This window comes from Vulpes vulpes, chromosome 14 (assembly GCF_048418805.1).
Source record: "Vulpes vulpes isolate BD-2025 chromosome 14, VulVul3, whole genome shotgun sequence".
Classification (NCBI taxonomy): domain Eukaryota; kingdom Metazoa; phylum Chordata; class Mammalia; order Carnivora; family Canidae; genus Vulpes; species Vulpes vulpes.
In genome coordinates this window covers 1,988,477-2,002,761 of record NC_132793.1, presented here as the reverse complement: position 1 = coordinate 2,002,761, position 14,285 = coordinate 1,988,477, and the positions used below count along the sequence as shown (strand labels likewise).

At 56.2% G+C, this 14,285-nt stretch overlaps 1 protein-coding gene across 4 annotated transcripts in view; it reads left to right on the top strand.

Annotated features, from left to right (window-relative positions):
- CDH4 (cadherin 4) overlaps nt 1–14,285 on the top strand; it is a 507,046-nt gene that overhangs the window by 172,826 nt on the left and 319,935 nt on the right. The window contains exon 1 of one of the 4 annotated variants that reach the window (XM_026015148.2): nt 8,047–8,226. The exons of the other annotated variants lie outside the window; for them this stretch is intronic. The gene's annotated coding sequence lies outside the window, so the exon portion shown is untranslated. Of the gene's footprint in view, nt 1–8,046; nt 8,227–14,285 lie in introns of those variants that run through there. 4 annotated transcript variants of the gene reach the window in all.

The window sequence follows — 14,285 nt, the reverse complement described above, 5'->3', positions numbered from 1 at the left end:
GGAACTTCTAGGGCCGGGGATCTAGCGGGGTGGCGCTCTGTGGGCGGATCGCATCGCTGTCCGTTTGTCCAACCCCGTAGGATGCGCAGCACCGAGAGTGAACTGAAGGTAGACTGTGGATTTGGGGCGGTGAGGACGTGTCCACGTAGCTTCATGGATTGTGGCAAATGCTCGGCTTGGGCAGGGTGTTGGCAGCAGGGAGGTGTGTGTGCGTGTAGGGCGGCAGGCGTGCAGGGAATCTCTGCACCTTCCCCTCAATTTTGCTGTGAACCTACAGCTGCTTTTTAAAAATGCCCTATTATTTTTAATAGGGACACCTGGGTGGCTCAGCAGTTGAGCACCCGCTCAGGGCGTGATCCCAGGGTCCCAGGATCGAGTCCCACATCGGGCTCCCCGCATGGAGCCTGCTTCTCCCTCTGCCTGTGTCTCTGCCTTTCTCTGTGTCTCTCATGAATAAGTAAGTAAAATCTTTTTTAAAAAAATGCCCTATTAAAAAGAAAAAAAAGGATTTCAAGTTTAGCCCTTCTCCAAGTTGGCCCTCACCTAGTCTTCTGTAAGCAGTTTACCACTTTGGGGGTGAACTTGGAGAGAGACCTGCAGACACTGGTGCTCACACTGCGACTCTGCCCTTGAACCCCGCGTGGTTTCCCGGCGGGTCCCGAGTGACCCTGCGGTTCACACACAACGAACCACAGACCTGAACAGGCCGGAGGGAGGCTCGGCTCTCCCCAGGCCCACCCTGCCAGGAGCAGTGCTCCCCACCCTGTCCAGCCCACTGCTCCCCACGAAGACTACGTGTCCCCCACACCCCCCAAGGAAGGGTGACCCCCTCCTGGAGCCTGCTGCTGGGCGGAGGCTTTAAAGGGTCGTCCTCTCCAACAGAACCCTTCCACCCTGTAGAAGGTTCCGTGGACTGGGAAATAATTCCTCTCTCCCACCTTACACACAGACACAGAGCTTTCGTTGTTTAAAATAAAACACCAACATCGTTTATGGGATGTAAATAGAACTTCTGTAAGATGAGGAGCCGAAGCTGTCTGTAATTGTGCGAGCAGTGACATTTCCTTCCGTCTATTGGCAGGGATCGTGGCTGTTCTGAGTACAAAAATATGCCTCTAAATCGGGAACTGTAACTGGCGCCCCAGACAACAGGGAGGCTCGCCCAGAGCTCCGGGGTCCCAGATGCTGCCCACCCTACTGGACCGCGAGCACCCAGGTGCCCAGAGGTGCAGCTGGGAGGGGACAGGGCGCCAGCAGCTGCAGTCTGTGCTGGGACGGGAAAGTCGAGGCATCCAAGCCAGGCCAGGCCTGAGTGTCCATCTGCAAAACCAGTGCCCGAGTGGCCCCCTGGTTTGGGGACAGGTGCAGGCGGGCACACGGGAGCAGTGAGGACTCTGCTGTGTTTCAAGTGTGACCTAATTTGCATTCCCAAGAGCAGACCTCCCTTTCCGCGTGTCAGAGTGTGTTTGAGCTGCTAGCACAGCCTGGGGCTCCGATAACAGACAGTCACGCCTCACAGTTCCGGGGGTGGGGAGCCCGAGACCGCGGCTGGTGAGGGCTGTCCTCCCGGCTTGCAGGTGGCCACCTTCTGGCCGCGTCCTCACTCGGCGGACACGAGAAGCTCAAGTGTCTCTTCCTGTTCCGGCGTCTCTTCCCGTTCTGCTGAGGACGCTAACCCCATCATGGGGCCTCCACCCTCGTGACTCCTCTACCCCTCATCACCTCCCAAAGGCCCAGATCACAGGGGTGGTTAGGGCTTCAGCATGCGTGGGGGACACATGCATTGGACCCATGGCAATATGACTGATGAGTACCCAGGGCTGCATCTGGTTGCCATCCAGCAGATGACCCAGGTGTGACACAACTTACCGTGGTGCCGCAGAAGGTACACGTAGCCCTATAACAAGCGTACATTAATGCATCCAGCGTGTATTAAGTGCTTGTTGCATGCTAGGTACCCTGTATGTCCTGAGGGGACAAAATGAATACACATTACTTTCCTCCATCGGGGGGTCAAAGACCAGAACGTAGCAGGCAGGGAGGCAAACGACCTCTGAGATGCGATGCATGTGTGACGGAGATTACCTGCGATTCCTTTACGCTTCACAGAGCTGAGCCGAGCAGAGCGTTCTCTGCTGGCGGCCGTCTCTGGAGCTTGCGATTCCCTTGCGTAGGACCAGACTTCCACCTGCTGGCATTCTCCTGCCTGGATGATCTCTCACAGGCCTGACGGGGCAGCTCCACTGGTGATGAATTCTCTTCAGCTTTTGTATTCTTGAGAAAGATTTTATTTTGCTGGATATTTTTTTTTTCCCCTCTTAAGGGATAGTTTTGCTGGGTATAGAATTCTGGGTTTGAGGGCTTGGGGGTTTTAGTTTGTTTTGTCTTTCACTTATTTTAAATATACGTTGCAAGGGTTTTCTGGCTTGTATCATTTCTCAGACGAAATCCACTGCCCCCCTTATCTTTGTTCATCCGTAGGTCGTGGAAACCCCCACCCCTCCCAGCTCTGGCTGCTTTTAAGATTTTCTTCGTATCATTGGTTTTAACCAGTTTGATCATAAACTGTGTTGGCCTGGCTTTCTTTTTTTTTTTAAATCTTTTTTTTTTAATTTTTTTGTTAACTTTTATTTATTTATGATAGTCACAGAGAGAGAGAGAGAGGCAGAGACATAGGCAGAGGGAGAAGCAGGCTCCATGCACTGGGAGCCCGACGTGGGATTCGATCCCGGGTCTCCAGGATCGCGCCCTGGGCCAAAGGCAGGCGCCAAACCGCTGCGCCACCCAGGGATCCCTAGCCTGGCTTTCTTGAAGTGTCTCTTGTTTGGGGTTCTTTTGTCGAGTCTTCGGATTTATAGTTTTCGTCAGACTTGGAAAATTCCAGTCATTATTTCTTCAAATACTTTTGCTCCCCTGCCCCCATCTCCTGTGGAAGTTCTAATGACGTATCTAACGAGCTGCTTCAAGGCATCCAACAACTCACTAATGCTTTGTTCTTTTAAATTATTTCTTCTGTGTATTTTCGTCTGGATGCTTCCTGTCAGGGTGTCTGCGAGTTTGATGGTTTCCTTCCCCCTGCGATGTCTGGTCTGCTACCAGGCCCCGTGCACTCCCCATCTCAGACTCTGTGGCTTTCACCTGTGGAAGTGTGATGCAGGACACGCTGCTGCTTCCCCGCCCCTGCGAATGTGTGGAATAGAGCTGTAATACCTCCCTACTGTCCTTGCCGGCTAATTCTCTCCTTCTGATCTTTTTTTTAATCAATCACTATTTTTCATTATGGGTCACATTTCTCTGCATCTTTGTGTGCCTGGTATTTTTTATGAGATGCCAGATGCTGCGAATTTTGTTTCCGTGTGTGTAGGCAAGTTTGCATCAAGATATTCTTGATCTTTGTTCTAGGACCCAGGTAAGTGAGTTGGCAACAGTTTGATCCATTTGAATCTCACTCTTCAGTTTCAGTGAAGGAGGACCAGGGCAGTGTTCAGCCTGGGGGCTGAGTGTGTAAGTGTGTCCCACTACTGAGGCAGTTTTCATTTGATTGTTTTGAGTTATCTGGTCAGTGCACCATGAATGATGAAGCCTGTCCCCCCTGGTGCGGACACAAACATTTCCAGCCCTAGGTGAGTTCCCCTGAGGCCTTCAGGGGGTCCTGCTAGACGAGGGTGGTTTCTCACATGCGTTCTCTGATCATGTTCAGCCCAAGACTGAAGGAAGCCCCTCCACACACCTCTACGTCTCTCTCTTGTGTGTATATTGCACCTTATTACTTTAAGCTCCTTCCCCGCTGACACCCTCACCCCATCTCAGCCCAGGGCACCCTTGGGCTCAGCCTGGTTCCCACAACGGGGCTGCACCCGTCCTCAGTCTAGAACCCCAGTCACTTGATGGCAGCCTGAATCCCTTCTGCCCTGGCCTCCCTGCACGGAAATGTGCCCTGGTAGCACTGGGCATAGTCAGGAGGCGTTCACCATCACCGCTCAGGCAGGAGGCAGCATGCTGCGGGATCCCCAGGGTGAGGGAAGCTGCTAACACCCTGCAGTACCCACGGCGGCCCCACATGTCAGGGCTTGTACATGGGTACAAAGCCCTTAGCATTCCATGGGTCTGGAAACACTGCAGGGTGCAACCCGGTGCTTGTTGTCACGTCCCCACGTCCCCACCTTTGTCCCACGTGTCTACGGAGAATGCATCTCTTCAACCCCCCTCTGTCATCTGCACACTCACAGAGGCGGATTCGAGCACAGACCTCTCCGGGGGGCCTGCAGGGCCTGGGGGAAAACAGTGACTTCCCTCCAGAGGCGTGTCTCCCTCCCCGCAAGCCCAGACCCTGCGTGGAGCACTAGTTTGGTGTTAAAATGCAGAAACAACGTAAAAGAGGGCTCTCTCTGTCTCTCATTCCAGCTCTTTGTCCTTCTCTGTGTATCAAAGCATCAGAATATGTGAAGTTTTTTTTTCCCCAGGAACCAAACCGCTTCAGCAAATGGTTTTCAAATACAGTAAAATTCTTCCAAATGTTTACTTATGAGACATCCCATATGATATTTTTTCTCAGTTCCATACATATCCATGGACTTTCTGTTTCTCCTCTACGAGGGCTTTGTTTCTCTCCCCTCTTCCTCTCGAGGTTCAGCTAAGCTGGGCCCAAGCAAGAGGCCTGCGGCTTCACCTTCCTAGAAAATGTGCCTGCTGCTCCTGAGAGCCAGCACGCGGGGGTTCTGCTCTCCTTCGGCTCCAGAGCCGCTGCTCGTTCCGGTGGCGTGAGTTCTCTGCAAGGTGCAGAATAACCGAGCAGTGGTTCTGCAGGGCCCCGGACGTGCCAGGTGTCATCAGAGATCTGGCAACGGGATGATGCCGACGTGCCCACGAACCAACATTTTCCGAAATATGTGTATCTGTCTGTCCCCAGTTTGTATTTCTTTTATTCATATGGAGCTGCTTATGAAAACAATCGCCCCATTTCATCGGCACAGATTGCAGTCAGAGCTGCTTCTGTGCGTTCGGCGGCGGGAGGGGTGTCGTGGCTGATTTCTCCGCCAGGCCCAAGCTCTGCTCCCTGGGGGCCTCTCAGGTTCAACCCGCCCTTCTGCTGGCAGGGCCTAGACGTTGCTCAGCTGCCTCCCACCTTGGGGGGGGGGGGGTATGTCGTGTGACCTGGAGCCGGCCAATCAGTGTGTTCATTGCCCTGACATCTCTCCCTGTAGGGATGGACCGTTGCCCACATGCTTGATGTGAGGACGCCAACGGCAGTAGCACCAATGCAGCACTTATCCTGTGTCAGACACTGTCCCCATGTCCACCCATGAGACAGGTCATGCTATGTCTGGCATTTTACAGATAAAGAAACTGAGGCACAGAGCTTCAACCACTAGGGAATGGTGGGGCTGGGATCTGAACCCGTGTCCGTCAGCCCGGACATGGAGCTGGTCCAAAGCACTCCTTCCTGCTGCCATAAACTTGTAGGAGAGAGAGGCCTTCTTTCTTCTGGGTCTCCTCAGCCCACTGCTGGGGGTCAGCCAGGTAGCAAGGTAACAGGGCTCCAAGCTTAGGCCGAGGAAGGCAGAGCTGAGAGCCGAAGAGTGAGACCTTGATCTTGGATTAGTTCTGTGCCTGGACCCAGCTGTACCTGAGGGGGGACGCCCAGATGTGACATTGTAGCTGAAGCCAGGCCCACTGCATTTGTGACTTTTCCACCAGACTCCTCTAATCTAATCTGATCTGCTCTAACCATACAACCTCAAGGCCATGGGCATTGTCCACGCCTGTCCTTACCTCTGCCCCCAAGAGTCCTCACACTCTGCACATACCCCTGGGTGTGACAGTGATGGTGCTCCTTCCAGGGGCCGGCCTCGGCCAGGTGACCTGCTTTAGCTCACGGGATGTTGGTGCATGTGCCAGGAGCAGAGGTGTGCGCTGTGCCTGGGAGCCGGGTCTCTTTGGCTGGGGTCAGGACCTAAGCTCAGGATGTGAGCCCGTGCTGGGTGGAGGCCTGGGGAAGGAGAACCTGGGCAGCCCACCAATGGGTACGTTCCACCCAGCAGCCAGGTGCCTGGTGGCTTCTCAGCTGACCCCAGGCGAGACTTGCCCAAGGCCCATCCAGATTTCTGGCCCACAGGTATCCTGTGGAGCAAACCAAGCAGATCAAAACGTCTGCATCCTGGCCTTGTCCCACCACGTCCTACCCACTTGGCCTTCCCAGTCTTTCTGGTGCCCTGCTCACCCCATGGCTGACCACACTCAGGTGCGTCCCTCCCCTGGCCTCCTCCTTGTTCCAGACCTGCTTCCGATGCTTTTCCTTCTATGCTGCAGACACATTTTTCCTAAATCACGACCTTCACCTTGCCCTTCCCTGTGGGTCCTCCTGGCCTCTGGGACACGGGGCCAGGTACCTGACCACACTCGGGGTCCCAGAGCCCAAGCTTGCTTGGCCTCTCCAGACTTGCCACCCACCGGGCCCCCGTTTGTATCCTCCCCTAGAGGAAAAAGGTGCCATCGTGCCATGTTCATTTCCACAGTTTTCTCTTTTGCCCCAATACTCTTCAAAATTGTACACTTTTGTCTTTCCTGAGTCTCCCAATTCTTGAAGACCTGCTTCCACTCCCAGCTTCTCCACGAGGCCTTCGAAGAGCACAGGGCACCTCCCACGTTCTGAGTGTTCCCCGGCCGGGAGCACATCCTCATTTCTCCATCCTGCCCACCTCCGCATCCGTACCCCTGGTCTCTGCTCATTTGCCACCTCAGACACGTAGCAACCTCTGCAACCTCTGGCTCTTGTTCCTTTTATCACCAGGACTGGGCGATAAGCGGCCCAAGAGCCAGAGCAGCTTTGCCCGTAACAGGACCGAGCTTTGGAAGGCTGCGTGTGCGGAGCGAGCCGGCCCCGGCGGGCGTCCTGGGCCCGTGAGCGTCCCTTCTCGTCAGATCCCTGAGGCTCCGCGGTGCGGGAGCTGGAATGGTCCCCTTCCCCTGAAGCACAGAGAGGGGCAAAGTGACTCGCCGAGTCACACGGCGGGGTTTGAACCCGTGGCCTAAGTGTGTGGAGCCCGCCCTGAGCACTCGCCCACCTGCCTCCCCATGAGTGTTTTTATCCTGTTTTCAGAGCAGGTGTCACAAAATGGGAGCGTGAAGCTGTCCGAGCCTCCCCGGGGCTGAGAAGAAAGCCCTGCTGGGGAGCACGTGTGCTTTGGGGACGTTGGCCGTGCGGCAGGTCCTGCTGAGAAGCAGGAAGGCCGACCCCTCCCGCCAGCCGACTCCATTCTCCAAATGAACTGGCACACGGGCTTCGTTTTGGTGATGTTGGCAGAGGAGCCGGGCTCTTCAGAACGGAAGTCAGCACCCCTGCTCCGCGGTGGGATGTGGTTGGCGGCCTCGGGCTTCCACGCATCTCCCTGATAGACAATTGTATTCAATTTACTTTTTTTAATGTCACGATAGGGTGGCAGGGAGGCCTGCCCGACTGGTGCACTACTCTCCATGCTCCGACACGTCCCTCCAGGCTGGATTCCGGGGGGCTCTGCTGGGTCCCAGCACCACACTGTCTCCCAGAATATTGCACGCCCTGAAAGGGGGTTGCAGGTGATGTAGATTTAGGGATCTGGGCGGCAAACGGGCACTGGGCCCGGCCACCTGGCCAGGGTGGTGTTAGGTCCTGGGGACGTGCAGCTGCCGGAGACAGACCCCAGGCTTTGCAGAGCGGCTGCACTGAGGGAGATCTCCACGGCGGGCTGCCAGACACGGGCCAGGTGGGCGCCTGGGGACATCCAGGGTGCTGGCGGCAGGGCCATGGGCCTCCCCGTGGCCTCCATCAAGCGTCCTCGCAGCGATAATCAGGGATGCTCCTGCCCCTGCAAAGGGCAGAGGGACTGGCATGAACTAGCACCGGCTGCGCACTCCTGCCCCGCTGGCGGCCAGACAACTGTCCGGGCCTCGGTGCCCGGGACGTGTTTCAGCCGACACCCAGCCTCCTGCCAGCTGGGCCGCTGGGAGCGGACGCTGCATCACGTCACTCGAGTCCTGGTCCCCACGCTCCTCCCGGTTCTCCCCGACACAGGCAGCCAGCACGCGTTTCCCCTCCTACACCTCCCTCCCTCTGAGCCGAGACCAACAAACCAACGTATGCACCACTCACACGCTTAAATAATGATCTTCACGGGTTTGGAGTGCCAGGGAGCCGGGATAGGCCATCCGACAAGTAAGGACAGAAGTGGGCAGCGTTCGCCTCCACGGGTGAGCAATGCTTTTCTTTTTCCTTCATGTCTGAGATATGGTGGACTGGAGAAATCCATAAACACACAAAGAGACTTCCCTAAAGGCAGAATGTCTGATTCTGCTGGGGTTTTAAAGATATTTTATTTATTTATTCCTGAGAGACACAGAGAGAGGCAGAGACACAGGTAGAGGGAGAAGCAGGCTCCATGCAGGGAGGACTCGATCCCAGGACCCCGGGGTCTCACCCTGAGCCAGAGGCAGATGCTCAACCGCTGAGCTCCCCAGGTCCCCCCTGCGGGGTTTTGCCCCGTGGGGCCACCCGGATCCTGCCGTGAACCTCAGGCGCCCCGGAAGTGTGGGCCGTGACACAGGCAGGTGCTCGGGCCCCGCAGCTTGACAGCCGTGGTCGGGCTTGTGAGCACCGAGGGGCTGAGGGGTCAGTGCCCACCGGGCGGGAGGACGACACCGTCCCGGGGTCCCAGGCAAGAACGCGCGCTGCCCGACGAGTGTGTGGCTCTGGCGTCACGTGCCAGCGTCGCGGCTCCGGCCGTCGCTGGAAGTCGGTACCGGACGGGGCTCCCTCTCTGTAGAGATCTGCTTTCTGAGATAAATGTTTATTCCCCGGAGCATCTCAGTGCTTGGATCGGGGAGGATCGGACTAATGGGGAGCCGGGGTGGGGTGGGCTTGAGGCGCATTTGGAGAGAGTCACCCCCTCCTGTGGTGGATCCGGGGAGACGCCCCGGCCGGTGCTGCTTGCTGGGCAGCAGTGTGTGCAAGGATGGGGAATCGGGCAGGACGGATGGTGCATCATGGGGCCGGGGACATCGAGGTCCCTGCAGGGTCCCCGGGGGGTCACACAGATGCTGGAGCTGGGAGAGAGGCCGGGCACAGAGGAGCGTGGGCTGCATCGCCCACGGGGCGCTGGGTATCGGGGTGCCAGCATCGGGGGATCAGGAAGGGCTGGCTGCAGTGGAGGCATGGGGTCGGGCAGGACACCTGCCACCCCCAGGGCGAGTGCTCAGGGTCCCTGTGAGCACGGCCTGCACCTGCCGGGTCTGCAGACTTGTCCCCGCTCCTACCTCCCTTGCTGGGAGCCACAGACACGGAGCGGCTGGGGGTCGGGGGGCCCGACGTGGGGTGGCGGGGGGTCAAGGGGGTTGGGCACAGGATGGGGGGTCAGGATTGGCTCCCCCATGGTGTCTTGCCTGGTGCCCCAACCTCTTCTCCCTCCATGAACGGGCCTGGGGGCGCTGGGGGCAGGAGATGCAGCCCCGTACCCAGCGGCCTGTACCAGCCCCTTGGCCTTCCTGCCCGAAACCTCACAGGACACACTTCTCGTCACGCAGCACCTGCCAGGCCCAACGTCTGGGGTCCTGCCACCAGGTTCACCCCGCGAGCACCTGTCGACATGCTGGTCCACTTTGTCACCAGAGCTGGATTCAAAGCCTCACAAACCCCCAGCCATGGCCACAGCATCTGCTCGTGTAGCTGCTGCTCCTGATCCACTGAACACGCCGGCCGAGCTCCTGTGTACCCCGAGCGCCGCTGCCCATCCGTCCCCCTCCCGCCCCAACGCTCAGTAGCCCGGGGACAGGGAAGGGTACAGGAAGGGGCGCCGTCACCGGGCTGCGCAGGCCGTGGCCGCCCGTCCTCACCCCGCCTTTGCAAGAACGATCCGGCCCCTCCGAGCCGTGGACAGACTCAGTCCTTCCCTCCTCCCCGTAGCCGCCCCACTGCGCCCTGCACGGAGCCCGGCACACACGCAACACCAGCCGCCGTCACGGGGGCTCATGCTTTTGTAATGGAGCAGAGCCACTTTCAATTTCGTAAGAGAACATTCCAGATTAACTCGTTTGTTGAGAGCCTCCATAAACAAACGCCTGGAGTTCACGCGGAGCCCCGTGGAATGATCCTTCTAGTGGCTTCGGCTAAAAAGACGTCCCGCGGTGCTGATTGCTCCACGATTGTTTCCGTTGGAGTGAATTATACTTGTGGTAGGATTGTACTGGGCTGATTTATTTTAAATTGTAGGATAAGTTCTAAAGCACAAGAAGTACCTACTCTATAAAAAAGTGTCGTGGGGCCCGACTGGCAGCCAGAGAACTGAGTGATAAGAGGCAAAAGCAGGAGTCGGGCTCGGGCGCCGTCGATATTCGGTGACCCTGACTCCTTGCTTTCCCGAGTCTGAGGGTGGAAAGGGGTTTTTATGACAACTGTAGAAATCAGCGGCCGTTCCCCTGCCGCCGTCCTCTGTTCCTGGCGCATCCTCTACAAGACCGTGCGGACTTGCAGGGGCACACAGAACCCTAAGCGTGGCCCTCGCCTTCCATGCACGCCGTGTCCTCGGAGCAGCTTGACCTAGAAGCGTCTCTCATGTTCAAAGATGCAAAGACAGGGAATCGGGGTGTCCAGCGGTGCTGTGTCAGGCAGGTGCGTGTCTTTTGTTCGTCAGTTTGGAAAAAGAGCCTCTGCTCACGCCGTGCTTCTGTGCGCTGCCTTGCAATCATCCCTCGGTGTCTGTACCACGCGGGATCGGGACTTCCCAGCTCCTCGTCTGGAGGCTTCTTCTGGGTGTCCATGTCCTGTCCTCCCCTTCCAGCCTCACGAACGTGTCGCCTCTCGTCAGGAGATGGAGAAGGGTGTCCTGCGTGCTCTAGACCTGCTCTTCTCTGCATCTCCGGCAGCTTGACAGCCACACTCTGTGCCGCGCCCGACATCTCCCGTGTACGTCGCGGGACCCGGGGCAAAACCCAGGCCCGGCCAACGGACCGCTGGTCTCATAAACGACGTCGTGACAGAGTGGCGTTAAACTAGAAGCGAACTGACTTGTCCCTCGCCGCTCCCCCAGGGCCGAGCTCTCCACCGGGCGTCCACGCGGCAGGCCGGTTGGTCCCGATCCCAGTAGCCAAGCCGGGTCCCGTGCTTCCTGCCCTCCGTGCTACGTGCTGCGCACACACCAAGCTGTTTCATCTTCTCCGCAATCCCGGGCACAATCGCTGCTGTGACTTCCGTTACGGGTCACCGTGCACCACGCACTGTGCAGGGTGGTTGAGCAACTGGCTTTTGGGACCGGATCCATCTGGTCTCAGAGTCAAAACCCAGTGATCTCCAAATGTAGCCCCCGAGCAGCACTATTTGGGGAAATTCCTGGAAAATGCAGCTCCCTCTGCCCCCTCATGGAGGTTCTGATTCGGTAGTTGAAGGGTCCAGGAATGTGCATTTTAAAAGTTTTCCTCAGATTGTAATGATGGACCACATTTGGGGATCTGCTATTTTAGATCACTGGCGACAGTCACATTATTTGATTTCAAGAAAGAAAATCAGGGGCCCCTGGGTGGCTCAGTTCAGCATCTGCCTTCGGCTCTGGTCATGATCCCAGGGTCCTGAGATCGAGTCCCCACATCAGGCTCCCCGCTCAGCAGGGAGTCTGCTTCTCCTCTCCCCCTGCCCCTCCTCCCTGCTCATGCACTCATGATCTCTCTCTCTCTCTCTCTGTCAACTAAATAAAATCTTTTAAAAATTTGTTTTTAAACTTAAAGAAAAAAAATAAAGTCAAACCCATGCTCACCCTACAGCTCAGTTTTCCCCTCCCAGATGTTATCTAAGGGAAATGAGAGACTTGTACTGAGTGTTCAAAGCAGCTTTGTTCACAACAGAAACCAAGGCAGCCCAGGCGACCAGCAGCCGACAGGTGCATCGTGCAGTGGGATTCTGTTCAGCAACGGGAAGGAGCACACCGCTAACACCTATGGCAACGGGTGAATCCAGAAAGCGTGTGCAGTGAGAAAAGACTCACGCAGTGGAATACTTCCTGTACCATTCTGTTTATGTGACATTGTAGAACGAAGCCAATCGATGGTTTGAAAATATTGTCACGGCGTCTGCTTCTGGCAGTGGTGGGGGAGTCAGGGTGGGAGTGGGGGTGAGGGGTCTTTCAGGGTTACGGACAACACCCACGATCTGGATAAGGGCCGTCCTGCAGAGTATGCCTGTGTCACAGCTGAGATCTTTGCATTTCATGCCACGTACATCTCACATTAAAGGAAAAAAAATAAAAAACCTAAGTGAGTTTTGCACTCCGCTAATGACATGCACGGTGACATGTTTGTGGGTGAGTTATTCTCACGTCTGTAGCTTGCTTTGGCGTGTTGCAGAATGACATGGCTGGTGGAGGAACGAGGGACGGGTAGATGTGGTGCAACAGATACAGGCTGTGAGTCGGGAGCTTTCAGGCTGTCCTGTGATGCGGGGATGAAGGGCCTTCCCTCCCGTGGAGCGGCCCCGAGATGCAAGATGGTCACTATGGTTACCTTCCTGCTGAAAGTCTGACAGATGCTCTCGGACCAGGAGCCATCTTCCGTAGCTTCTGGCATCGCTAAGATACAGGAGCTCGGTGGGGATCAGAGGGACCACTTCATCCCCCATGAGGCTGGCCTGGAAAGTGGGGCCATCTGCCTTCCCCTTGTAGCCCGGACGTGGGTGCAGGCAGGATGCTGCAAGATGGTGGGGTGGCTCTAGAGTTTTCCCAGATCCACATGGCAGGTGCCAGAGAGATAGGAGGCCACGGGACACTTCGGTCCACAGCATGTGGTTGGTTCAGGGCAGTGAACTGGCCCCAGCAACACGGCCCAGGGAGCAGCCCCCTTTTCCTCCAGTCCCAGTGGAGTCCTCCCATTGAGGGAAGCACGTCAGCACCGTCCTTGCAACAGGAACAGCTCCAAAACGGCTTATTCCCAGGGTGGGGGCGTGGAGGGAAGTCCTCACTGACCCTCCCACGAAGACTGGCTGTAGCGTGGACTTACCTCACTGAGGTCCACGTCCGAGGTGTGAATACAACCGTTTAGCAACAACAAAAGAAGATGGTGGGAGGCGGGAGTGGGGGTGGGGGTGGGCGGGGGCACAGGACTCCAGCTCACCGGCTCCACGTGGCCACTCTCATGCGTGCTCACTGGGCCCATCCAGCTCCGTGTGCTGCTGCTCCGGGGAGAGCTGCTGCCACTTTGTAATCACAGCAATTTCAACCAACAGGGATGACTGGTTTTATCTGAATAGGTCGCTGTGGCGTGGAAATTACCTGGTAGCAGACTCCCCTGTGCTTATCCTATAAGTGTTTCTTGGTGGCTCCTTAGTGCCCACACCTGCACAGCACACCTTGCACCACGTGGAGCAGGCGCCAATGCCCACTGTGCCCGGGCTCAGGTGACACTCGTGTGCCCACTTCTTACAAGGAGCACCAGACTTGCCGTGTCCCCCTCAAAGAGTGAGGTGTATCTGATGTAGGTTCACTTACTGATGACACTCGAGGAGAGCCACTGGGTGACTTCAGGGGGGATTATGGTTTGGGAGACGAGTCTTTGGGGAGAAAGTTCTTTACTTGTCAGATAAGAACTCAGGGCTGTCAGTGACTGAAGCCGTCTGGTCTAGAAGGAGCCCTTTGGGCTGGATGTTGTCATCACCCGGGGATAAGCGCAATGAAAATCCTGGTACACTTTCTTCCAACACTGTGGACTGTGTCTACACTCGTTACATGAATCATGAATCTATGCTTGTTCTTGTTTGCATTTGCAATAGTGAGCCCACGCTCTCGGGCGTTTCTTGACCAAGGGGCCCTTTCCATGCCTACTGCACGTAACTGTCACGTAACATCCAACATGAGGATCTTAAAATACCCCCTGGATTGTTAAAGAAATATAAAATGATATTCAGGATATCGAAGTGCTAACAAGGATGGTTGACTGTACTTTAATGGTCCGACGATGGGCAATTCATGTAGGATCTGTATGGTCGCACTCGAGATACGTTTCAGTAGTCAGAAATCTTTCCCTGTGCTGCATGACTGTTTACCAAACTCCTACTGTCTCAAATCATGGGGAACGAAGTGCCTTGTAGAAGAATAACATAATTTTATTGGCGGCTCCTTTGAAGTACAACATATGGCACATGAGATGACCAGCTGCATGTTAACCTCACAGCATTTTTACGCAGGGTTTCCCAACCACGGTGTGTGCATCCTGTGAATAAGCCCAGAGCTAGCATGTCAGTTTTTAGGAGTTTGCTGTGTGACCAAGTAGACCAT